At 34.7% G+C, this 26,841-nt stretch overlaps 1 long non-coding RNA gene across 1 annotated transcript; it reads right to left on the bottom strand.

Annotated features, from left to right (window-relative positions):
- Window positions 1–3,212: 3,212 nt before the first annotated feature.
- On the bottom strand, window positions 3,213–25,381 carry LOC147816693 (uncharacterized). The gene is made up of 4 exons (XR_015428750.1): window positions 25,246–25,381; window positions 16,384–16,451; window positions 12,188–12,239; window positions 3,213–4,114 (listed from the first exon to the last, which is right to left on the bottom strand). It is a non-coding gene; the product is annotated as an uncharacterized LOC147816693 (long non-coding RNA).
- Between the last annotated feature and the right edge of the window lie 1,460 nt (window positions 25,382–26,841).

The raw sequence follows: 26,841 nt of genomic DNA, 5'->3' as shown, positions 1-26,841 counted from the left end.
CTTAGTCACGGATTCGTGTAACTTTACCAAACAATTACCGAATTATTCGGGTATTGAAGTAAAGATACTAGTTTTAAAAAGTGATCAAATAATCGCAGGTTAGAGTACCGATGTAAAGTTATTGGGTTACAAGTATTGATCGAAAGGGATTGGTTTTGAATACCGGTAGACCCATGGTAGATTCGAGTTCGGACAAAAGAGACTGACTGAAATTGAAAATTGCTCTAAGGATAGTAGGTTCGAGTACTGAAGAATATAATCGAGGAACTAATAGGTTCCAGTATCGAATTGAAGAAAATGGTTTTTAAAACTGAACAATTAATTGCAGTTGCGAAGAAAATAAATGGGTTCAAGGAATTAATTAAATTGAATTAAAGATACTGAGTTTGAAAACTGAATATAGCGATTATAATAGAATGGGATGGTGGAAAACAAACGTATTGGCCAAAATGTTGATTTTTGAAAACTAATGAAACAATAGTCGGTCCGTGTATCGAAAGTTAATGGGTTCGAGTAGAAAATATAAGATGACTGGTTACTAAAGGTGATAAATTCGATAGCCAGATAGTGGATTTGATCAAAAGAAACTGCATTTGAAAACTGTTCATATGATAGTAGGTTCGAGTACTGAAGTAAAGTTTATAAGTTAGAGTATTAAAATGGAGTTATTAGTTTCGAAAACTGAATTGCAGGTTGCGATAGAAACATTGTAGGTTTGAGTAATTGTCTAAAAAGAATTTTGGTAAAAAAATAGATAGTAGGTATTGTTCATTAGAGAGTGATTTCAACTAAAGTTTTAATGTTAGTGGTAACCGATATAATTTAGTGAGCAGTGTGGTCAAAGGATATTGATTTTTAAAAATTACCAAATTATATGAGGTTCAACCTATAGAAAGTTAGTCGGTTCGCAATATCGGTCAGAAGACTTATTTCTTAGAGCTGCTCAGCGGTGACCAATACTTGATCACACTATTTTTCTATCGGTACACGAACTTGGTATTATTTGATCAGTTTTCGTAAATCAACTTGCTATCCTTCATTCAAACTAGTTATTTACTTTTAATCAGTCCCATTTGCTTCGAAATCTATGTTTCTATCAGTAATTATTTCAGCAAAACGCGCGCGTTAATTTAATAGTAAAACCTATTTACTTTACTTCTGTACTTGAAAATCTACTGTGTTAAAATCCAATACTTTACTCTAGGAATTTGACCATGTTATAATTTTGCCATTGTGCATTACCATGCAAACTTACTAATTTAAATCTGTACTTTAATCTATTATCATTAAATTATTTTCCGAACACACTCTTTTGATTTTTTTTACTATCAAGATTGGTTCTAACCCGTTAAAATTTGAGAAGTTTTTATAATCGAGTTGTTGCGAAAAGTTTGTATACTCCAATATCATTCATGCACTTATCTAACATACCTTCATTTGTTCAATACTTGAAACCTTAATATTTATATCGGTAGCCTAACCTACTATCATTATCAATATTGAGGAACTCAGTTGCCTTGACAGTCCGCGAGTTAAAGTTTGGTGCGGTGCTGCATATTAAAATAAATGAGATAATGTGGAAATTAATTTTCTTATAATTATATTTTTGAACTTATTTGTTTTTAGCATATACAGAATTTGTAAACTTATTTAGTTGTAGCTTACTTTTACAATTCCGTCTAAAAAATAGATTTCAACAGAAAGTAACTTACTGAACGAGCTGCTGTTTTCAGGGGACGGCAGTCCATCCCTGTACTCAATTATTAATTTTATTTGAAATATTAAATTTATTTGCTGAGAGAAAATTCAGCATGCGATTGAATAATTTATTTACTTCGTATTTTCTATTTACCTTAAAAATAGAGAATTTATGGAATAAAACTGAAATTTTTACTACAGTTTTCAACATTAGATTTCAGAAACTGTATATCTTACTCCCTAACCTACCATCTTATTTTGGCGAATATATTTTTCAAATTTTATCCGAATTAAATTTTGCACTAGAAACTAACTCAACTAACTTTGTCTAACTTGATCAATCTTCTGCTCAGCTAAAATGTTATTATTGGTTGTAAATATGACACACACACTAAATAGTCTTTTAATTACATCACTGGCTTAGCCATATTCGTATTAAATATAATATAAATATAAGATCAGTTGAATCCATATACTTAAGAAATATTTTTGGGAATTAGGAGATTTAACTTCAATAGGGGGAGTAGGGGGAGGGGGGTTAACGTTGAGCAATCATATATGATTAATGTTATACACATATACAGCATGTTTTTGTATTGCATTAAAAATATACAAAATATTAGACTGTTACAGATAAAAATGCTAAAAGTATATTTTAGAAAAATTCTTGACAAGGTTCTAAATTGTCCTATCTTCTCCATTTGTTCTCACTTCCAAGAGTCTTTTCTTCTATATCCTTGGCGATGATGATGAAGATTAGAGGGGTACAAGGCTTCACCAAGATACTTTCATCCCTCCCTGTAAAACATCTGACGAAAAGATTTAACTGATGGTGCCCTTTCAACTCCGCTTGCGATTTCCCTCAATGTTCCTCTGAGATTATTTTACGTTTTTCAAAGTTGTAACGTCTTTCTACTCTCGAACCCTCTGCAGCACTGTCAAATTTTTGAGGTTGCCAGTCTCCACCCACTCTACCCTTCTGTTGTTAATCTGTAGTTCTGAGGTAAAAAAAGGCTTTTCCAGGCATTCGTTCAACTGATATACTCTCAATTTTTGTCGGATCAGATCAAATTTAATATTCTCCCAGGGTTGAGTCTAGAATTAGTAAATAAGGAGACTTGGTAGGTGAATGAAACAGATATATGCTTGTTTTCCATTTACTTTCATTGTAGTGATGCTTAATATTTGGCAATTAAGGATGATTCATTGTATCAGTAAGACCTTAAGTCTGAACCATACAACCCATCTCAGGTCCTAATATTTTTCACTGATAGTAGTAGATTGCACTGCGGTAGGTTTGGCAACTGTGTCTACGCTAAATTAGAGGTTGGTTTGAATTTTCATCGCAGGTTTCGCAACACAGACAACTGTTCGAATGTTAGCTCAAATCTTGCCATCAGAGAGGCTTTGAATTTCGCCCTCCATTATGAACTTACTGACACTTATATTCTGATGGACGGCAATTGTTCAATCAAATACTTACAAAACTGGACAAAAAAGAATTGCACAAGATGTAATTTTCAAAATTTTTATACTTTCACAGTCAAGTTTGCTTCCAATGAATCTCTTCCCACTTCGGGGTCTATGAAAATGAGAAGGTGGATATGGGGCGAGTGTTACCGGCATTGTCAACCGTCATCGATGAAAAGGTATCCCATCATAGAATCGAGTTAACAAGTCCTATATATTAGTGAATTAGAATTGTATTTTTGTAGTGGTAGATACACTACAGTACTCCCCCACCAGAACTATATCTGATAGAATTCGAATGCCAGTACTTGACTCATTGCTGTTTTGTGAGATGCCGGGAAAACTGTATTAAGTTCACCGTCATGGTTGCTCCTATGTTGCTATTAGCAGTCGAGTGTATACAGGCCGACGTTGTGTGTGTAATTGAGACCTAGTAGCAGTAGCGTGAAGAGGTGAAAAATGCCGCAGTCACAAGTTGCAAGTCAACTGTTCAATGTGGACCATCCATTAAAGTAGTTGGTTCGAGGTGGGAGTTTCTGTCAAGATAGGGGTGTTCATATCAAAGTGGGAGTTTCTATCAAGGTATGCATTTTCACATCACGTCCGGGTCACCAAAGTGGGGTCACCAAAGTTATCAACCATGTCAAACTTGATCTATGAAAAGGCACCCCACCACAGAATTGAGTTAACATGTCTTATATACAAGTGAATTGGAATTATATTTTTGTAGTGGTAGAATTGTCTCTGCAATTTGATGATCTGCAGCACAAACTGCATTAGCCAGTTTACGAAGCGGCTACATATAATGTTTGAAATTCGTCGTAATCACATGTATTAAATAATTAATTTGGCATCATATGACATTTTTTTCACTCATCACTTCTTATTGAATTCATATCTGTGTGAGCAACGTATCAAACTATTCAACAGATTGACTCTACAGATCCTGAAACAAGAAGTACATTTTTAATGTCTTTTCATAGCATGTTATTACAATTATAAAAATTATAACTACTGTCAAAACAACATTTCTCTCTAACAACTTACTGTAATATCTGAAAATGAGCAACGACTGACTTTGTTGTTTAAACTATTCTCTCGATCATTTGAAGGCTAAATTAAAACTTGTGGTTTTATTGTCAAAAATTATGCAAGACTCGTTTTATCCATTGCGTTTTATTTAAGGTTAAAGTAATAAAAGTTGTTGGTTGAGGGGATGACATTTTGAGGCAAAATATTGATTACTAGATCATATCAACTAAAATGTTTCAAGACAAAATTCATTCTTGCATATGTGCTAACGGTATCGTACTATACATTAATGCTTGGAACCAAATTAAAAATTTTAGTTTGTAGGTCAAAAATGGGCTAACCTTTGTCCCAATCACGAAATGTTTTAGAGGGTTAGCTAACTAACATTTTTGATGGGTTTTTAATTTCCCAGCATGGGTCAACAAATGGCGGTGAAATTCATACTTTTGGTTTTATAGTTAAAAATTCTCGAAGTTATGTTTTGGTCGTAACTTTTTTCGGCGATCCAGCTAAGGAAATGGCAATGTGAGCCAAAAATTTTTTTATTAGACTAACAAATCGGATTAAATGTCTGAAACTGTTTGAAAATTGATTAGATTTATTAAAAACTAGTGGGCTGCGCCTCTTGCTCGCTAACGCTCGCCAACCCCCGAAAATTGTTACGCAATCTTATATGGTTTGCTTCGCTCGCTACTAACTTAGAATTTTGTGCATTTGCAATGTACCTATGAATTCAAAACAATCATTCAAATTCATAAAAAAATTTTTTTTAAAAATTACATCTTTTTAGTAAATACTAAGTCATTAAAATAAATTTGAATTCAAATAAATGACATGTAATTCGTTAAACCTATTAGAAATGTGCTGTAGTATAATTCGTGATATAAATCAAAAATCGTCAAATAAATTCGTAATGTATAAATTCGTGAAGAAAAGCGTTTTCGAAGAAATACTAAAATAGAGATCTATCGACAAAGACTACTCACTTCTGCCTAGCTTAATAGTATGAGATTGCCGCAGCTGATGCTCTCTGGTTACTTCAGCTTCCGTTTTTAAAAGCGCTATATGTTGAGCCACCTCAGCTAGATTTGGCATGTGACATTTTTAGCGGCAATCATTGGTCGATTCGCGGTGTAAGAGAAACAGTAACGTAAACAAAACAAAGCAAACGTTGCCACCGGCGGAAAAGAAATACAGCCAAAATTTGGGAGCCACGTAAGAGAATCTTATTATATAAAACGCTAATAGGTATGTATCAATAAAACCGATGATATTTCTTTTCTCGCCTTGGCAACAGTTTTCATTTTTATTTAATAGGCTTCGGCGCGCAAGAGCACGTAGTGAGCATCATATGGCTAATCTATATTACATAAAACGCTAATACGTTTTAATTGATAGGCTTCGGCACGCAAGAGCACGTAGTGAGCATATCATATGTCTAATCGGGTGAATTCTCACCGAATTATCAAAAAAATTCTCACAAAATTATCTTCATCGAAGCGGATGCTTTACATCCGGCGTTCAGTACTATTTCATATTGTTTTACGACACATGGTTTTAGCCCTCTGGTGGGAAAGACATTAGAAATCATTAAACAAAAAAAGATTAAGCATTAAACAAAGATTAATCATTAAACAAAACTTACAACAGTTACTTTTCTCAACAACTGAAATTTTAGAATAGTGTGATTAAGAAAAATATGTGAACTGTTTGCAATTTCAAATTAATATTGAAATGCACAGGTTTAGAATTTTCTACAGTGAAACGTTTTCGGAACTTCAGTGTTCAAAAAAGTACACAAAAGCTAGACGTTAAGAACGTATCCAATGCGCGAGCAAAGAGAGCATCAGATTGCGAAGCAATCCGAAATTAACTGCGAAAGCAGTTCCGGGGTTTGGCGAGCGCCAGCGAGCAGGGGGCGAAGCCTCCTAGTTATATAAGATTAAGAAACCTAGATTAAGAAAAAGTTATTTTGAATGTAATTTTTTTGGGTCAGGTTGCCTACTGTAGGTAAAAAAACTTCTGCAATAAGGCGAATGTTATGAAGAAAGATTTAAATTTCCTTTAGTCTCAATATATTTTTATTTATCTTTTGGCTAGAGGAATAATCATTTCCTGCAACGGACTAACGCTTGGAGGTAAAATTCTAGCTTCGGTTATTGTCCAAGTCAAAAATGGGCTAAACTTATTTTTGCCTTAACTTTTGTTTAGGTGATTATCTAACGATGCTTTCTTGTGAGTGAACGAGGGCTACGTTTTAAAGCAGATTTCAAAATTATGTTTATCATCTTCATAATTTGCCACAACTTTTTTTTGGAACGTTTTCTACCTACAATAGGAATGTTTATTCAATTCGATTATGTGCGAGACAGTGTCTCAGAGGATAAAGTGCTTGCCCCCCAGTGGGGGGGGATGCGGGTTTAATTCCCAGCAATGCCTAATATTTACGAATTCTGCTCCCGATTAGTACAGACCAGATGTGGTATATCCTCAATGTTAGACGGATCTTGGGTTCAAATCCCCTTGCCAACGGGTTAACAGTGGGAGTTTTTCCTCACTCGGTAACGCAAATGCAGGTGAGTTCCTTCAAAACGTTTTCCAAGAAGGTTACATTTATCCACGAGTTCAAACGCCGTTTGACGCCGGTTATAATATAGAATGGAGCAATTTTCTTTGAAGAGAGGGCTAACGAAATTTAGATAAATTTCACACCAACTAACAGTTCCGAGCAAAATTCGATAATTTGTTGAAAAGTTAACTTAAGCTGATAAGATGTTTTAGCCAAAAATTACTTATAAGCAGGTTAAAAATAGCAACAGCATAATAGGTTCTAGGGAAAGAATCAAGAGAGCATCATGCATTGACCGCCTTTACTCTGAAGACGAGCTGGTACAACTGGATTTGAAGCTGGTGGACCTAAAAACTTTGAGGATCGAACCCCGGTTCTCCCAAACACACTTTAGTGCCTTCTCATAGTGGCTCTTTCTTTATCGTGTCCAAGAGAAAAAAAAAATCTTGTCGTCTAACAATTTTTTTAGAGGAAAACAAGGACTTCCGATATCAGCTTTAAAATTGTCAGTTTCTTTAAAAGCTAATAAAATGCTGTTTTAACCGTTTTTCTTATTTTGATTAAAGATTTGTTCTTACAAACTTTTGGAGGTCAAATACAGATCCTTGGTTTCTAGTTCAAAAATTACGTGAAACTTGTAATTTTAAAATATTTTAGCTGTCTGGAATGATGAACGAAAATGAAGACAGAAATATTTTGATGGGTTATGCAGGGATGGACAATACGTGAGACAAATTGCTTGCTTAGTAATTCTGAGTATAACGTCACTGATGAAAATGATGAAACGTATGAATAAAGTAGTAGTTATAATGTAGCACGTATAAAGTAGTACTTCTATCATTTTATTTTATAACGTAGTCATAGATTACGGCATAAAAAAATCAAAAGCAAAATTAAATTAATAGCAAAATACATTAATTTGTCATTTTAAGATTTCAACAAAGTAAATTGGAAAAAAGTATAAAGTCGGTACAATTGTTACATCAGTAACCAACGTGAGATCCCTTTGTATTCAATTACATTTTCCAATCTCACATTCATGGACCCAGATAGCGTTCGTAAAATTTTGATATCAATATTTTTTTCCAAATATCTTGATTGCATAAATCGAATAAGAGTTGTTCTTGAATTGTCTATCCAATCTGTAAAAGTGTCTTACTAATATCGTTCAAAGATTTTCTACCGGATTCAGATGTGGGCTACGTGATGGCCACTTAACCGCTTTCCTGATCATCCCGAGTTAATTCGGGTATGTATATATTGCAAATATTGACTATCCCGAGAAAACTCGGGAGTAGTAGAATTTGTCAGTACGTTTTGTTTTATCCCATTTTTACACGGCCCGAAGAAAAAATATAATATGATGCGATTGGTTTGGAAGTTTGACAAGTTTTGTTTAGAATTTTTGCTGTTTGATTTTATTTTATTTTATAACCGTCGTTGAACAGCCGACCCAATTTCATGGATTTATGAATACTAATGTTCAACTCCGCAGCCTTGTAATTTTGAACCCAATCCAGAGGACAAGGGAATTCCTGGATCAAGTATTGGGAGAAATTTGTCTTCGTGGAGGACTTTTTGATGGAGCTAACCCGCATTTGCGCTACACGGAGAGGAAGACCACGAGAACCTCTCACGGTTAGCCTGACGGCAAGGGGACTCTAACCCATGATCCATCTATCACTGAGGATATTTCACGTCAGCACTGTGGTCGGTGGAAGCCGGATCGATTGGGATTCGGACCCGGTTTGGCTCATTGGAAGGAGAACGCTCTATCTCCTGAGCCATCGCGGTTTGCTGTTGGATTGTGGAACTGCACACGTCTTTTGTACGATTGTACATACGATGGTTGCTAGAAGAAAAAAAAAGAGTAGAAGGAAATGGCATCACTGGCGTTTAGAAAGTATCACTTTGTATATATTTTAGACAAGGGACAACACAAAGACTAATATATAAGTTTTTTTCATTTGCCCGAGATAACTGGGGATAGTAAACTGATGGTAATTTAAATGTGTTTCACACATAAAAAAAATTAAAATTTCAACTTAAAACTTGCATACTATGTTTTGTTTTAGTTCCTTCATTTATTACTGAAATAAAAAATCTATAGATTTTTTGCATTTAAAAAAAATGGTAAGGGAAGCGTTTAAGTGATTTCATGCGGTGTTTAGTTGAATATGAAGTACGGCATTGCTTCAGGAAAGTACGGCATTGCTTCAGGAAACGTACAACTTCGGAATATACATATATCTTTTTCGATGAGTTCAAATTCTTTGCGGTCGAAAGTATGGATCCATTTATGCTAGTTTCACTCTTTGCTTATTTCGTTGTATTTCGTGAACTTTTAAAGCGAATCGAGAACATTCCTTTTAATCCAAGTCCCAGCAATGGTTGGAAGAATAGGCCGAAAACCAGTTTCAAGATCATCACCGGCTCAGCCCCTAAATGCTGCCTTTTCCCTTATACGCAGGTCCCGTGCCCACTTTTCGGAAAGCGGTTTACATTATGTCTATGGAAGTTAGCCTTCTTCCCTTAGTTCTTTGGAAATAGATTTCTATTTCTCAGGAAGCATTCGACCCATTTCGTTCAAATTTTACATTTTGCCATATACATTAGTTAAAACAAATGATAAGAAAAATAGTTCGTTTTTTATGCAATAAAAAAACTGACAAGACAAATAAAGCCAAACCTGGTCAAAATAAATGAGAAAAAAATGGGCACAATCTGTATTCTAAATTTAAAAAAACTAGTCACTTGTCCAGGGCAGAAGCTGACCGATATCCTGTCAGAGAAAAACATATCTAATAGGGTGTATAATCGCCCCAACAGCTACACAACTCTCGCACAGCTACATCAACTCTCGCTACATACTGTTTATCAGGGTAGATATCAATGACTATGGCAACCACACCCGCTCCTGCCCCAAGTTAACCTTTAGCTCACCGATGGTCATTGGAGTTGGTCTTTAAGCTGCAATGAAGCATCCATGGATGTTTCATACCTGTTCGATGGGATTCAGTTCAGGGGACGTCGTAATTCAATCGTTGAATATTACCCGATTAAAGGCAATCATCCCGAACTGAGCCCTGTATGGGGAAGCGTTATCGAACAAGAGGTTGAAATTCGGTCCACATGATCCGCGGAAAAGTATCACATAGAGTGCAAGGATTTCGTTCCTGTATGGCTGACCTGTCAGAGGACCTCAATCGAACACATAAAGATCGGTATGCTTGCCTATCATGATGCCTGCCCAGACCATCAGACCACCTCGATCATAGTGGTCCTTTTCGACAATGTTAAAGGACCCATATCGACTCCCCGGATCTCTTTAGATGAGAATGCGTCTCGAGTAGGTGTCCAGGCTGAATCTCAACACATCGCTGAAGAAAAGCCACTCTCAATCATCCTTCGTTTCCGGAACCATTGTGGTTCACGGTAAACGGGACGCTGGGTTCAGGACGCCTGGCATACGGGGCACCTGTATTAAGCCTCTAGTCGACTGTTATCCGTAACATAATAAATTTCTGCTGCATTATGCAGATTGCGAGGCTTTCACGGGGCTACCCCTTTTGGCTAGAACTGGGTAATAAAAATCTTGAGACAGCGTTGTTGCCCTTTTGTCGCTTTGATCAGGCTGACGAACTGCTGCTCCTCTCCCCCTCTCTCTGTGGACTTTCTCGAAACCTAGAGGTTCTTTCAACAAGTAGGCTGTTGGTAGGACACTGAGCCCGTGTCCAAGAGATCGTGGGTTCTAACCCCGCCGGCCGAAGACTCCCCGTGTTTTCAATGGTGACTGTTGCACTCTAAATCTGTTGAGTCACCAAATCCTCCATGTTGCCATAACAAATCCTTCCTGTGGGGGTACTGATCCAGAAGTTTCTTTGTCTTCTATATTGGTTCAGAATTACAAGGCTACGGAGTTGAACGTTAGTAGTCATAAACCCAAAATTGGGTCGGCTGTTCAAAGACGGATATAAGATATAAAAACCAAGTAGCCTGTGATTGGCCCACTTTGTGTCTTTCAACTCCCCGTCATCGTGCTGCATTGACTAGACTATAAAGACTGGCGATACTAAAGGTGGGTAAAAAAAATGTCAAAAAAAAAAGATTGAACTAAGCTACGATGTTTCAGAACGTCTTTACGCTACAATCTTAGGCGAGCAAATGAGGTACCACTACAATGTGATCATAGCACTACGACCATAAGATGTCACAGACTACTGCGTGGCAAGGTGTGCGAGAAGAGCTTAGCTATCATCTCATAACTCATTTGCATATAGGTGTTGCTTTTTATTTATTTATTTTTTAAAAAAAAAACGTTCTTTCCTTAATTGGTTTTATCAAAGTAAAGTTATATTCTTTGAAGTGACGTAGAAATTAGAATACCATACTATTCAATTTTTTTCCCTAATCATTAAAGAAAATAAAACATGATAAATAATTATTAAAAGTCATTTTTTGCATGGAATTATCTTCGGATAAATATATTTTATAATTATGCACAAAATATTTTCAATTCGCTTAAAAAGTTCTCTAGATATTGGGGATTACGCAAAAGGTAAAATTAACATAAAAGGGTCAAAACTTTGGGAACCATATTTTACAGATTGCTGCTATTTCTTACATTTTGAGGGTCAGAAAAAGTACGTTTATTTGTCCGATTTTGTAACTTTATATATCGTCTGCGCTAATTAATTAGCTTATTTAATCCTCGAACCATTAAGATCTAGACCGAATACTTGAAGATCCAATCATGAAATTAAAACTATTTAGGTTGATTTGTTTTTCTTCTTTTATGCACTGTTCATCAAAATAAAATTTTATTGCGGAAATAGCTTTAAAGAAGTCTCATTTCAGTTGAAATGAGCAGATTTGAGAAAAAAAGCCAACAAAAGAAATTGGTAGTAATATTAACAAAAAGGAGTGATACTTTTTGAAAAAAAGCATAAAAGTATTTCTACTGCAACTAAAATGATGAACTGGTGAAGTTGTTTCAGAAACTTTACTGTTGTCATTATAGTTCATTTACGTCGCATTAGAGCTGCACAATGGGCCATTGGCGACGGGTCTAAGAAGCATCCCTGAGGATGATCCGACCATCAGAATTTTGATCCTCTGTAGAGGGGATGGCAACCCAACGACCTGCGCGCGAAGTCCAGCACTTCACGGTAGAACAGTTTAACGAGTACCCATACCGCACACCCTCGGGTCCCTATGCAGAGTGATTCAAGTGGTCACCCACCCGCACACTGACCACAGCCAGTGATGCCTGACTACGGTGATCTGCTGAATGATCAGTCCACTTGCGGGGCCAGAAACTTTACTGAGAAGTGAAAGTTTGAAAACTTAATTTTTGGTAAAAACATGTGTAGACATGTGTGTTACAAAAGTGATAAATCATGAGAAGGATATTCTTACCTGACATATAGTGTACGTCATTATACAGCTAATTTAAAGCCGCAACTCTTCCCTATCAGAAAAATAGTTACTTTAGTAGAACCATAACTCCAAAAAAGCAGACTAAATAATGTAATCAGAATTGAAGGGTGTGTCACAATTCCGCCCGGAATTGGAAATAAAGTTGGTTTGATCGCCAAATTTAAATCCCTGAGATATTTTTTATGGGGTTACATCAAAGATTTTATATTGATTTCATAGAATTACGAACATGGACCACATCCGCCACCATTGATCGTAATATCTTGCAGCAAGTGTGTGCAAGAATTTTAATTCCGCATCACCAAAGATTCTCATATTGAACGTTTTTGGAGAGAAAAAATGTTCCTTTATCAAGTGAAAGTAAAATTTGTAGATGTATTGATAGTATTTTGTTTGTTATAAATCTTCGAAGCACTGAATGAAATTGTGACACTCCCTGCATATAATTGTAGCCTTGAATAATAAAAGTAAGACACTAGTTAAAAGATATACATATAATAAACAGTTTATTGGGTTCATTATTGGATAAGTTTGCAAAGCGCTGTTTGAATTTGGTATAAGAAAGTTCCACACTACATGCTCTTTAATCCCGATCATGTGCTCTTCTACAGTTCCAAAAACGCATGGTACATATGTTAGTAAGCATAAATCACCATACAATCCATGATCCTTACGCAAGTTGCTAGAGGGTGCCTCCCAGCGACCCCCATAAAAAGCCTGTTTACATTAACTGTTTTCATTTGCTCTGTAGATCTCCGATCAGATGGATGCGTTACTCAAATCGGCGGAGATGCATTGCATGCACGGAACTACGTACGACAATGCAAGGGAAGTTCCAAAGATTGCACGGATGTCGTTTTCCAACATGTCCATGTTGCAAGAATATTTCAACGACTGAATCAACAACTATGCGAAAGGGGTTCTTTTTCAAGTTGCACGCAGTTCTTTTTCAAGTTGCAGTAAATTTTGCAAGTACATAAAAGTAGTTTTGTTTTATATTTTGACATTACTTTAAATGATAAACAAATTTTATGATTTGCATTTAATCTTTTTTGTACGTAACTGTATATTTGTTAGTATTCGCCGAATTAAAATGTAGTTTTTTTTTTTTCAATTACTTTGCTCTTTCTATAGTTCCGATAAGATTATACTAGCAATTATTCTAGAGTTATTACTGAATTCAGTAATTTTGAATATTTTTTTACAAAGGAAAAAATTGCGTTGTAAAAAGTAAACTTTTCTGAAAACTTACTCATGACTAAACAATAAGCTGACAGAATTAATTTCTTTGTATTATTTTATTTTTAAATTGTATATTTGTCAGGATTCGCGGGATAAAAATTTGTTTTTTTCCAATTACTTTGCACTTTCTATCAGGGTTCGACAAGTGGGCCCACCTTAAAAAGACCTACTTGGGACGCTAATTGGGTTTTATTAAAAAAAAAATGTTTTCATTAAAACTTATTGATTCCCATTTAATTTTATGTAACTTATTCTGTAGCATAAGTTTGTCAAATAGATTTGCATGCTTTATATGATTAAGTTTTTAATATTTATAAAGTTGAAGAAACTTGAATCTGTAATTTTATATTACTATTAAAAACTTTAAGCGGGTTTTTTCAAAAAGTAATATTTAATGAAATTAAATTAGATAGAAATTTAAATAACATAGTCTGTAAGGATCAATTTTTCAAATATTATTATAAGCAGGTTTTGAATAAATTATGAAGGAAGTTGAAAATATTTTTTTACCCGTTAAAGCACTTAACAGGTTTTTTCAAGGTAATATTTTTTATAAAAAAATATTAACACACGTTTAACTTTAAATATACTAATATGTAGGTACTTTTTATATCTGCTTTTTTCATAATTTAATAGAATAATTTATTTTTTGAAATTAAAGATAAAGTTAAAATTATTTATCTAAAAATGAAGTCTTTTTCTTACAGTTAAATATTCGAAAAAATGGGGCAAGTAACTGATACTCCTAGTAATTATACATAATTTTAATTTCACTTTCTATTAATCTTATTATAAAAACATGGAAGACCATTAAAAATTTATTTCAGTTTTTACTGATTATAAACAACTTACTCATACCTTAACAATATGCTGACAGAATTAATTGGTTGGTATTATTTTATTTTTAATGACTGTTCCTTATTGTCTGTTGCCTTAAATATACTCGCTTCACCTTTCTTAATAAAATTTTTTACTTGTATTGCAGCAAAGATGAGTCAAAATTTTGAACAAGCGCCCGTTGGGGAAACTTTTAAATTGAGCATCGAAATGGAGAGCACATTTATTGAACTCTTGAAGAAAAAAGAGAACATTTGGAATGTAACATCCCGCCACCACAAGAAACATCATTTAAGAGCTCATAAAAAATTTATCGAAACTGCTTTTACATTTCTTTTGGAATAAATTGTTCACTTTTATCAGTTCCTGTTTTTCCTAATTTTTAAACAGTTTGTGTTTATTCATGTTGAACCTTTAACAAAATAGTGCCGTTTAATAGCTTTCTTTTTTTTTTAAAATTCAGTTTCACATAAACTTTTAATTTTCTATAAATAGCACAATTTTTTTCAAACTAGAGCATTTCACTAAACATATATATAATAGTACTTATCGAACTCTTAAAAAACTATTTTAATAATTTTTCAAAAACTTAAAGTCAACATTAAAAAAATAATTGTTATTGCATTAATTTGGTGCAAAAATTTATCAAACTCTTAAATTTTGTTCTTACTGTTTATTTTTACTTTTATAATTTATATTAAATTTTGTTTTCTCCGTTGTAAAATATACATAGTAAATATAAATTGCAAAAAGCTATATTATGTTATTAAATATATGAAAAACTTAAAGGTAATTTATTTGAATAATTTAAAATAAGCATATGACTAAAGGTAAAAAATAATCTAAAAATATCTTTATTAACTAAAGATAAAAATCCATTGCGACTTATGAGTTTAATTTATGATAATAAGTGAAATTAATACAGCATGCAACGAATATATTTATAACAAAATGGTGATTTTTTTCTTCCTAAATTACTTTTCCAATATTAAAACTTATTATATATTTTTAACATTTATGTCTAAGATTTCACAAATGAAAACAAACAGTTCTCTCAATTAATTTTCATAACAGCCTAATATCTGTCCTCGTAAGCGCCATGCTTTACTCCAAAGTGTCCTTCTCTTATCTTTTTTTTTCTTTATCAAACTGTAAATGATCAAGCTTGAAATTGCTAAGGAAGGATCCATTGCCGTCGATTAAATTAAATTTAACTAACACACGAGCTGAGTCTTTCGATGAAAAATTTTATCCGTCTATGTATAAAGTGCTAAATCGCCTAAAGAGAAAGAAATCACTCGTTTACCAATGGTCAACTCTTTTCAACCGTATGGCAACCATAGTTCAACTGTTTCAGGTGGTTGTTGAACACATGGAGTAATTGAACGAATTTTCGCTATGTGTGATATGGCCTCAAGAATGCCATTTGTAACGGACGAATTTGTGCACCATATTTTGACGTGCGAAATTAAGTTTCGATCGTAAAACTACGTTGTTTCAATCTCTTTTTTTTCAACCATGGTTTTTGACACTCCACTATTTTCAACCTATTACGATACTCGAATTCCGAATTGTAAAATAATCACATTCTAACAAGCTTAATTTAGCGACTATTCTATCGTGAATCCATGTCGTTTTTTAATCATTTCCTCTTTTTAACAATCCGATATTTTTTGTAAGAGATTAAGACGTTGAAATTCGAATTACAAAGTAAGCACATTCTGATGCATTCACTAATAAATCGACGTCGTTTACATTGTTTATTTCTGTTTTGGTTTTCTTTTAGTATAAGATTCTGATATATGATATTTCGACGCAAATTATCACTTTTCTGAATTATCACTTTTTGATTCACGACGCTTTTAATACAAATTTGTTTCCGTGCATTTTTTTATCAATTTATCCTTTGCTTTTCAGTCATTTCATATGATTTTCTTAAAATCTGATATTTTATACAAATTTGTTTATATATTATGACGCAACTTACTAGTTTGGCAATAATAATTTCCTTAAATTAATCTTTCTTTTAAAGTTTTCTTTTTTCTGTTAATTCTAACTTTTTAGCTATTTTTTGTTAAAATAGTAGGTATAGTTACCTCTCATTGAACTTAGTAGCAAATAGTTGCCATTACAGGCTTTCTCTTCTCTCTTACAAAAAATAAACCTAAAATTGAAATGAAAACAATTAGAAATCGAATATAATAATATATAGTATATAATAAGCATTACAATATATGTTAAGGACGGGGTTACATTTAAAGCTTTTAGTATTAAGAAAACACTTAAAGACAATACAAAATAAATAATTATAGCTAGAACATCTTCCAGAGCTGTCTCCCCGTTGCCGTTTCGAGAGTGAGCGTTTGAAGGGAGTCTACTTTACTACAGATGGCGCTGCACTGCGTACGCAACATATACACTGGTTATCATAAATTAAGGAAAATTCACAAAAATCGCGATAACTCAAGAAATTACACATGGAATTTTATGAAACTTACCCACAATATACAACACATAGTAAGGTATTAAACAACATAAAAAGAAATTATCAGACATTAATAGTAGTATAGAAATTAGCACATGTATAAAATAAACAAATTGGAAGTATCGGTTTGCAATAGAAAAAGTACCTTTAATATGGAATATGATTGCCTCTAGAAGCAATACAGCACAAACAGCGATGTGTGATGCTTTCAATTATGCGGTCTATCAGTTCAATAGGAAGTGAGAGCCATTGCTCTTGTAAAGCAGTTGCAAGCGTGGCAAGGGTCTGAGGGGGCGGATTGATGGCAGATACACGCCTCCCTAGAGCATCCCAAACGTGCTCGATAGGATTCAAGTCCGGGGATCGAGCTGGCCACTCCATGCGAGTAATTGTTTCCTGTTGAAGATAATCATCAACAATGCGAGCTCTGTGTGGTCTTGCATTATCGTCCTGTAACAGGAAGCAATCACCAATTGCCCCGGCATATGGGCGCACATAAGCATCAAGGATGTTGTCTCGATAAACCTGAGCATTCACGGTTCCCCTTGGAAAGACATGGAGGTATGTGCGCCCTCCTAAGGATATGCCTCCCCAAACACAGACACTGCCTCTTCCGTATGCATCTCTTTCACGGATGTTTGATGGATGATAACGGGTCCCAGGTTCTCTCCATATCAAAAAACGTCTACTGTCACTTTCTAGACTAAACCTGGACTCATCCGTAAAGAGAACAGGCCTCCATTGATCTGACGTCCAGTGGACATGTTGTCGGGCCCACTGCAAACGGTCTCTGCTATGGCGTGATGTGAGCTGCACGCAAATGGCTGGTCGTCTCGCATACAGACCACCTTCGTGGAGCCTTCTGCGCACAGTTGACGTTGACACCAACCTTCCGGTGGCTGCAGCAAGAGAGGATCTAAGATGTGTCGGAGTAGCGGTTCTATTCCTGCGTGCACTTAATGTCAAATATCGGTCATCGGCACTGGTCGTAACAGTTGGCCGTCCTTGACTGAACCTCCTAGATGCCGAATCTGTGGTTTGAAATTGCCTCCAAAGTCTATGAACCACAGATGGACTCACATTTAGCCATCTGGCCACTTCTGATTGACTCTGCCCTGCCTCTAGTCTCCCGATGGCTCTCCATCGTAGTTCTTCAGGCAAATGATGCCTAGAGGTCATTATTACGAATTGGCTATCTCAGATTTTCAATGTCGCAATCACAGTAAAATTTGTGTGCTTTCTCTCAAACTTGGACTTTTATGCTCCAGGCAGATGACGTAAGCTGAGTGCAGCGCCACTAATTTGCATATTGCAATTTTACTCAGCTACTCTTAGTGGACAACATATGCAAATTTTGCACGGTTTGGCTTACTTTTGAAAGAGTTATCGCTATTTTTGTGATTTTTCCTTAATTTATGATAACCAGTGTATAATAAGTACTTTAAAGCACACAAGTTCGGAAAATAACTCAATCACAGGAAACTCAAAAGAGATGGATAAAATTCTCAATACTTTTTTGTCTGATAGGCTTACAAAAAATTTGGTTGGTTAACGATTTTCTACAAAAGTTTAACGTTTCTATTCGATTTCTTTTTTGACGGTTTGGCAAACGAAAATAGCAAGTGAGCTCAGCTAATAAATTAGTTAGACTACAGTTTCTGTTTTAACAATTGTAATTGTTTTTAAATGTAGTGAATATCTATAAAAAATTAGGAAAAAGTAGCCATAATGATAATTTTCTTTTCAAAAGGTTGTCTATCGCAGGATAAACTTTTTGTACAACAGGTCTACGATAGGAGACAAAATTTAAACTTTAAGTTATTGTTAAAAAGTTAAAACTGGTTTTAGTCATACTCTATTTTTTGACACGTGGAAAAACTATTTCACACAACAGTCTGAAGCTTGGTGATAAAATTAAAACTTGTGGTATTTAAGTCAAAAATTCGGTAGAACTTATTTTGGCCACAATTTTAGGGTGAGCGATGAGCTAACGAAAATATTTTGAGGGAGAACGTAAGTTAACGATTAATATGGATTACGTTTGTTCGCAGATTTTGAAATTGCGAGTGGAACAATTTTCAAAACATTTTTTTTTTTGGAACTTACAATGGGTAGGATTATTTATTTAGACAATAAGAGTCGCGGGAGACAGAGAGCTTCTCGTCCTAAAGGGGTGCCCTAGGTTGAAATCCCAGAGGAAGCTGGTCTTAAATAATTCTACTCCTGGCTCTCACCGACAACACTGGCGACGAAAAATACCCTCGATGGCAGATGGATCATGAGTTCGAACCCCTTGCAGTCGGACTTAATGGGAGAGGCTTTCGTGGTTTTTCTCTCCATGTTTCGCGCTTTTCCTTACCTTGTTATCCACTTCTGATTTGTTTCTTCAAAAAATCCTTCACGAAGGCTAGTTTTATTCCAATACTTGATCCAGGAGTTTCCCTGTCTTCTGAGATGGTTTCAAAATTACAAGGCTATGGAGTTGGACATTGAGAGTCATGAACTCAGGAGTGGATTGGCTGTTCGACGCTAGGTATGAATTGGTAAACGTATTGAGATGAGACAAAGATCAGAACTATTCTTTCCTGACCAAAAATCAGTTCAAACTTGTTGTTGAAGCTCTTTTTTTTAATGGCTGGACTGGCGAAAGTATTTGGCGGATCAATATAAGATTAATTTCACACGTGCTAACAGTTCCAAACAAAATTCGTAAATTCGGTCCAAAAATAAGCTTAATCAGCTATGAAAGTTGTTATGGCTTCAAAATACATGCAAGCATGTTAAAAGCAAGCATTCCTGCTATAGCCTAAACTGTTATAGACTGAGGGGGTAATGGAGGTTAATGGTTAATTATTTCATGGACCAATGCACTGTGGGCCAGAAGACTATCATCTTTGGCCAAAAGTTAAAAGTTAAATTTTGAACTAAAATAAGTGTAGGCAGTTTTAATATAGCCCAAATTAAGTATTCATAATTAAAACATTATAATTTAATTAAAACATTATTTATCATTATCATTCCAAACATTATAATTTACTTTTTGAACCGACGAGAGTAAAATGTAATGAGAAATATGTTAAAATTGTTTTTTAAATTTTTATTTCAGAAACATGTATGGGAATTTCACCTTACTGTTACATTTTTATCAGAATAATTAGTCTGAAATTATAGTACAACTTTTCAATTTGTTGGATTAGTTAATACTCTTGACAAACTTATAGTTTGTATCTTATCATTTGACATTTTACAATGTTTGAATGACATTCAAAACTTAGTTCCAAAAAGTTTTACCAGGTAATTAGCTAATTTTTTTTGTTGTCTTCTTTGATGTTTCTTCTTTCGATAAAACCTGCCCATTTGGCCCGTATTGCACAGGTGAACTAAATATACCAAAAAACAAAAATAATTTTTTTTTTCCTGTTTTCGCGTTATTTTGTAATATTACCTCGGAAATATAATTTGCTTTTCATTTTTAATATAAAATTATGAAAATTATTATATTTTCATTGCTATATTTAATTATTTAAACGTACTATATTATTATTTTTATTTTTGCTCGCCATATTTCAGCCGCCATTTTGGGGGGGGGGTATTTTCAGTGTATTTCAAAATTTTAGTTATGAATTCAATTTACCTGCACATAAAAGCCCCTAAATACCCCCCCCCTCATTGCTATATATAATAATTTTGAAACAAAGTTTATCGAAATACTAATTTTGGCCACGAAACCTTGGATGCTGGTCCACTGCGCAATGGCATGATGGTGATGTAGTAGCCGATCTCATTGAAATCGATCTGAAGACTGCAAGAAGGTCATCGAACCTCAGTTCTTCCCAAAGACCCACTGAGAGACATCGGGGGATCTTTCCTTATCGTGGTAAAAAAATTTAAGCTAGTTGGCTAATGAAAAGTTCGCTGTTGTTATAAGCTTACGATATCCTCATATACACTAATTATTGCTGGTAAAAGTTTAAATTTTACTTCCAAATTATCAGAATTTTTAAAACTTAACAAAACTCTTATTTCGGCCGTAATTCTTATGTTCGAACAAAATATTTATTTTGCTAATGATATCCAATTATAAATTTAAATTTGGAGGTAAAATTCATTCTTTTGAAGTTCTCTGTCAAAAACTTATTAAAATTTGCCTCAGCTATATTTTTTTAAATTTATTTAAATTTTTTTTTTTGCTGTTTAGCATACGAAACTTTTTCATGGGATAAAATTTTACTAATTGGCTTAAGTTCGATAGAAAAATTCAATTTTCTCGTTTAATGATCAAAAAATATCTAGAGATTGTTTTTGAAATAACTTTTTATTGGAAAGAAAATTTTTGGTGGTCAAATGTAGGGCTAATAATTTCTTGCAATGAGCTAATTTTTAAATACGATGTTCACTTTTTTAAACTTTGGTAATGAACTTGATTCATTTTTTATTGCGAAATTCATTTCCTTGCAAATGATTTTTAAAATGAAAAGGCGAATTTACACCTATCCCTAAACTAACGCAAGCTGTTTCCTGCAATGGGCTTAAACTTCGACGCAAAAATTTAAACATGCGGTTTAAAATCCGATAAATATTTGTCACTGTCATATTTTTATGACATCTTGGCCAGAAAAAACGTTAAGGGGCTAACGATTTCTTTTAATAAGCTTCTGTTTCATGGTGAATGGGCTATCAGTATCAAGCAATGGTTTATTAATTTTAATGGATTATCATTTCGAGTGGGCTAATATTCGTTCAACTTTTTGTTTTAAACATATCTTTGTATTATCTTTTTATTGAATTTCCGAATGAAAACTTTTGAAGGACTAAAGTAGAGAAACAAAATTTCTACGAGCAGCTAACATTTTGAATAAAAATTAAATATTGTGTTTTCTAAAATTCTAAGATTTACTTCATCTTACTATTTATGCAGTTACATCAAATATTTGTTGCATATTTTAACTTATAATCTCTGTATAACCCCCTCGAGTGTGTTGCGGGTTTACATATCTTTCTAAAATTCTAAATAAAAGATTAATTAAAACTTGTTACTGCTTTTTTTAACGGTAGGTTTATAGATCACTAAATTTGTAAAACCAATTTCAGCCATAACTACATTTTAGCAAGTGAGCTAACGTACAGGGTTGCCGGATTTGAGCCAGATAGAACAAAGCTGGTCGCTTTTTGTTCAGACCACAGGGATCTGTTTAGAAGAAATTTGGGTCCGTTAACGGACCCTTCACAAAATATTTCAACTTAAAAAAGGACTCTTCACAAAATGATTTTTCTTTTAATCGAACCGTTCCCTAATTTGTTTATCCTCATTATTGTTTTGTTAATCGAATACAGAAATCAAGAAAGATGGATGTAAACGAATTAAGTTTTGTCTCCAGCTGACGATTCTGCCATTATTCGTCGGAAATGAATATTCTGCTTTCAGCAGGTATAGGCTAAATACCATATATTTTCATGTTTAAGGGTGATTGTGAGCAAAATTCCGGAAAATTTCGTGAGTTAAAAAAAGGTTTAAATTGAAAAAAATTTAAAAAGTTTATTTTTCCCTTTTCTCAATATTTCTTAGTTTACTTAAAATATATTTACAATTTTACACATACCTATGATGACCTGGAGAAGTAATTAAAATTTACAAATATGTCTTTTTTTTCTTGAGTTTATAATTATAACAACTATTTACTGATAAAAAATTAATATTAATCATGATTACATGCTTATAAAGTATCTCTCTGGCTCTCCCTTACAAACAAATAAAATAAACTGTGTTTTTAAGTTCCACCTTTGAAAATTTGATTTCCGGAAATTTCTATGATTAATGATTTTTTTTAAAAGTCTGGACCTTCAATCTCCGGAAACTTCCGGATCACTGTTAGCGAAAAATCCGGAAATACTGATTTTTTCCGGAGCACAATCAGCCCTGTATGTTGCATCTCTAATTTAGAAGCAGCAATTGCTGTTTATTTTTGAAAATATAATTTTTTTTTTATTATAATTTTACAGTGCCGAGCATAATCTTGTATGTATCTACAATTTAAAAACTCCTTGAAAAAGTTTTTTGCAATAACTGGACCCTATTTGCACAAATTCGTAAAAGCGGACCCTGGTTCAAAGAATGTGAGTAATTTTTCATATATATCTAATAGGGTGTATAATCGCCCCAAACAGCTACACAACGTTCGCATCGGCGTTTCATACTGTTTATCAGGGTAGATATCAATGACTATGGCAACCACACCCGCTCCTGCCCCAAGTTAACCTTTAGCTCACCGATGGTCATTGGAATTGGTCTTTAAGCTGCAATGAAGCATCCAAGGATGTTTCATACCTGTTCGATGGGATTCAGTTCAGGGGACGTCGTAATTCAATCGTTGAATATTACCCGATTAAAGGCAATCATCCCGAACTGAGCCCTGTATGGGGAAGCGTTATCGAACAAGAGGTTGAAATTTGGTCCGCGAAAAAGTGTCACATAGAGTGCAAGGATTGTGTCCCTGTATCCTGTCAGAGTACCTCAATCGAACAGACCGGTATGTTTGCCTACCATGACGCCTGCCCAGACCATCAGACCACCTCGATCTTAGTGGTCCTTTTCGACAATGTTAAAGGACGAATATCGAGTCCCGGGACCTCTCTAGATGAGAATACGTCTCAGGTCGGTGTCCAGATTTAAACTCAACACATCGCTGAAGAAAACCCACTCCCCAGAGGTGTTTTTGGAAACATGCTAGACAGTTTTTTTTGTGGTTCACGGTAAACAGGATGCAGGCTTCAGGACGCCTGGCATACGGGCCAACTGTATTGGTCTCCAGTTGACTTATCCGTAAAATAGATTTCTCTGCTGTATTATGCCGGTTGCGAGGCTTTCACGAGGCGATACCTTTCGGCTAGAAATGGCTAATAATTGTCTTGAGACAGCGTTGTTCCTCTTTTGTGGTCTTGATCAGGTTGGCGAACTGCTTCTCATCTCTCTCTCTATCTCTATGAACTTTCTCGAAACCTAGAGGTCTTTACAGCAAGTAGCCTGTTTGTAGGGAACTGGGCCTGCGTCCAAGAGGTCATGGGTTCGATCTCCGCCTGCCGAAGACTCCTTGTGTAGTAAATAGTGACAGATGCACCATAAATCTGTCGAGTAACAAAGTCCACCATGTTGCCATAACAAATCATACCTCTGGGGGTACTGATCCAGGAGTTTCCTTGTCTTCTGGATTGGTTCAAAATTACAAGGGTCCAGAGTTAACGTTAGTAGTCGTAAACGCAAAATTTGTTCGACGGCGGATATAAGATATAAAACACAAGTAGCCTGCGATTGGCTTGCTTTGTGTCTTCCAACTCTCCGCCACAGTGTTGCATTGTCTAAACGATGAAGACTGGCGATACTGAAGATGGGTAAACAAAAAAATGTTAAAAACAAATATTGGGCTAAGCTACGATGTTTCAGAACGCTATTACGCTACAATATTCGGCGAGAAAATTCGACGAGGTACCACTACATAAATGCGATCATAGCGCCACTGCCATAAGATGTCACAAGCTACTGCTTGTCAAGGTGTGCGCGAAGAGCTTAGCTATCATCTCATAATTCATTTGCATTTAGGTGTTGCTTTTTATTTATTTATTTATTTTTTAAAAAAAACCGTTCTTTCCTTTAATTGGTTTCATCAAACTAAAGTGATATTCTTTGAAGTGACGCAGAAATTAGAATACCATAATATTAAAAAAAAATTCCTGTCATTAAGGAAACTAAAACATAATAAATAATTATTAAAAGTCATTTATTGCATGGAATTATCGGATAAATGAATTTTATAATTATGTACAAAATATTTTCAATTCGTTTAAAAAATTCTCGAGATATGGCGAAATGCGCAAAAAGTGAAATTAACATTAAAGGGTCCAAACTTTAAACCACTCCTCTGATCAAACTTTGGGAATCATATTTTCCAAATTCCCGGTACTCCTCATATCTTGAGGGTCAGACATCCGAATACGTAGGAAAAAAGTATGTTTATTCAGAGAAAGTACGTTTTTGTGTCTGATTTCGTAACTTCATATATTGTCTGTGTTAATAATTAGCTTATTTAAGTTTCTACCTTCGAACTATTAAGATTTAGACCGAATACCTGAAGATCTAATCATTCAATCAAAAGTATTCAGGCTGATTTGTGTTTTTTCTTTTATGCACTGTTCATCAAAATGTAATTTTATTACAGAAGTAGTTTTAAAGATCTCCCATTTCAGTTGAAATCTGCAATTCTGAGAATAAAACCAACAAAAGAAACAGGCAGCAATATTAACAAAAAGGAGTGATAGTTTTCGAAAAAGAACAACATAAAAGTTTTTCTACTGCAACTAGACTGATGAACTGAAAATTGTTTCAAAAACTTTACTGAGAAGTGAAAGCTGAAAAACTCAATTTTTTCTCAAAACATGTGAAGATTACAAAACTAACAAATCATGAAAAGGACATTCTTACCTGACGTATAGTGTACATCATTATACTGCTCATTTAAAGCCAGAACTCTTCCCTATCAGAAAAATAGTTACTTTAGTAGTATCATAGCTCCAAAAAAGCAGTCTAAATAGTATCATCAGAATTGCAGGGTGTGTTACAATTCCTTCCGGAATTTGAAATAAAATCGGTTTGATCTCTAAATTTAAATCCCTGAGATATTTTTTTATAGGGTTACCACAAAGATTTTGTATTGATATTCCCTAGATAACGTGATTTCGTAGAATTACGCCCACGGATCACATCTGCTACCATTGATCGTGATATATTACAGCGGCAAGAATTCTAATTCTTGCCGCATCAAAGATTCACATATGGAACGTTTTTGGAAGAAAAAAAAGTTTCTTTATCAAGTGAAAGTAAAATTTGTAGATGCATTGATAGTATTTTGTTTGCTATAAATCTTCCAAACACTGGATAAAATTGTGACACTCTCTGCATATAATAGTTGCCTTGAGTAATAAAAGTAACACACAAGTTAAAAAAAAATATAATAAAGAGTTAATTGGGTTCATTATTGGATAAGTTTGAAAAGCGCTTATTCGATATAAGAAAATTCCCCTCCACATGCTCTTCAATCCTGATCATGTACAGGTCCAAAAACGCATGGAACATATGTTAGGGAATGATAGAACGCACCTAAACAACCATAAATCACCTTACAATCCATGGTCCAAACGCAAGCAGCAACGAGGGAACCTAACAGCGATTGCTGTTCACAGTAACTGCTTTTATTTGCTCTGTGGATTCAGAAGAATACGTACTCAAGTCAGAGGAGAAGGTGGAGATGCATAGCATGGAACTACATACGACAATGCAAGGGAAGCTCAAAGAGGGCATCGAGAGCGTTTTCCAACATGACAGTCCCTGATGCAAGAATATTTCAACGACTGAACCAACAAATTCTTTTTCAAGTTGCACGCAAGATATCGGACGTGGCAGGTGTAAAAGAATGCAATTTATATCGGACGAAATTTTGCATCATATCAGCGAAAGGCCTGTATCTAGCACGCAGACGATGTCACAAGCAGTTTCCCGATTCATGCGAAATGAAAGAATACATCACTACCATGCGCTGAGAGTTTAGAGCATGGAAGCATCGGATTATCAGACACACGTCAATTTTATCACGTGGTTTTGATAGAACAAGTCTTAAAGATGACTGCGAACACAAAAATTTGTGCACACGTGTTGTTCATTGACGAATGCACATTCACACGGAAGAGTATTTCGGATACCTACAACTATCGTGAGGGCAACCGAAAAGCCGTACGCAATGCACCCACGTTTGTTCCATCAACGTTTCGAGCTAAATGTTTGGCGGAATCATGCACAGTCATCTGATCATCATACCTACCAACACGACTGGAGGGAAATTCCCTTGTATATGCAAGAGGTGTTGACAGAACTATTAAACCGTGCTCCAGCACACATCACGCAACGCATGTGCTTCCAACACTACGGGACACCAGCCCATTACATTGTGGATGGGTGCAAGATATATGGGTCGTGGCTGCCCAATTAACTGGCCTTCACCCGATTTGTCATGTATGGACTTTT

The sequence above is a fragment of the Parasteatoda tepidariorum genome, chromosome 1 (genome assembly GCF_982258835.1).
Source record: "Parasteatoda tepidariorum strain Cologne lab strain chromosome 1, Ptep-v5.0, whole genome shotgun sequence".
In the NCBI taxonomy this organism is placed as follows: Eukaryota; Metazoa; Arthropoda; class Arachnida; order Araneae; family Theridiidae; genus Parasteatoda; species Parasteatoda tepidariorum.
Note: the sequence above shows the minus strand (reverse complement) of the source record. Positions and strands in the feature narration are given on the sequence as shown.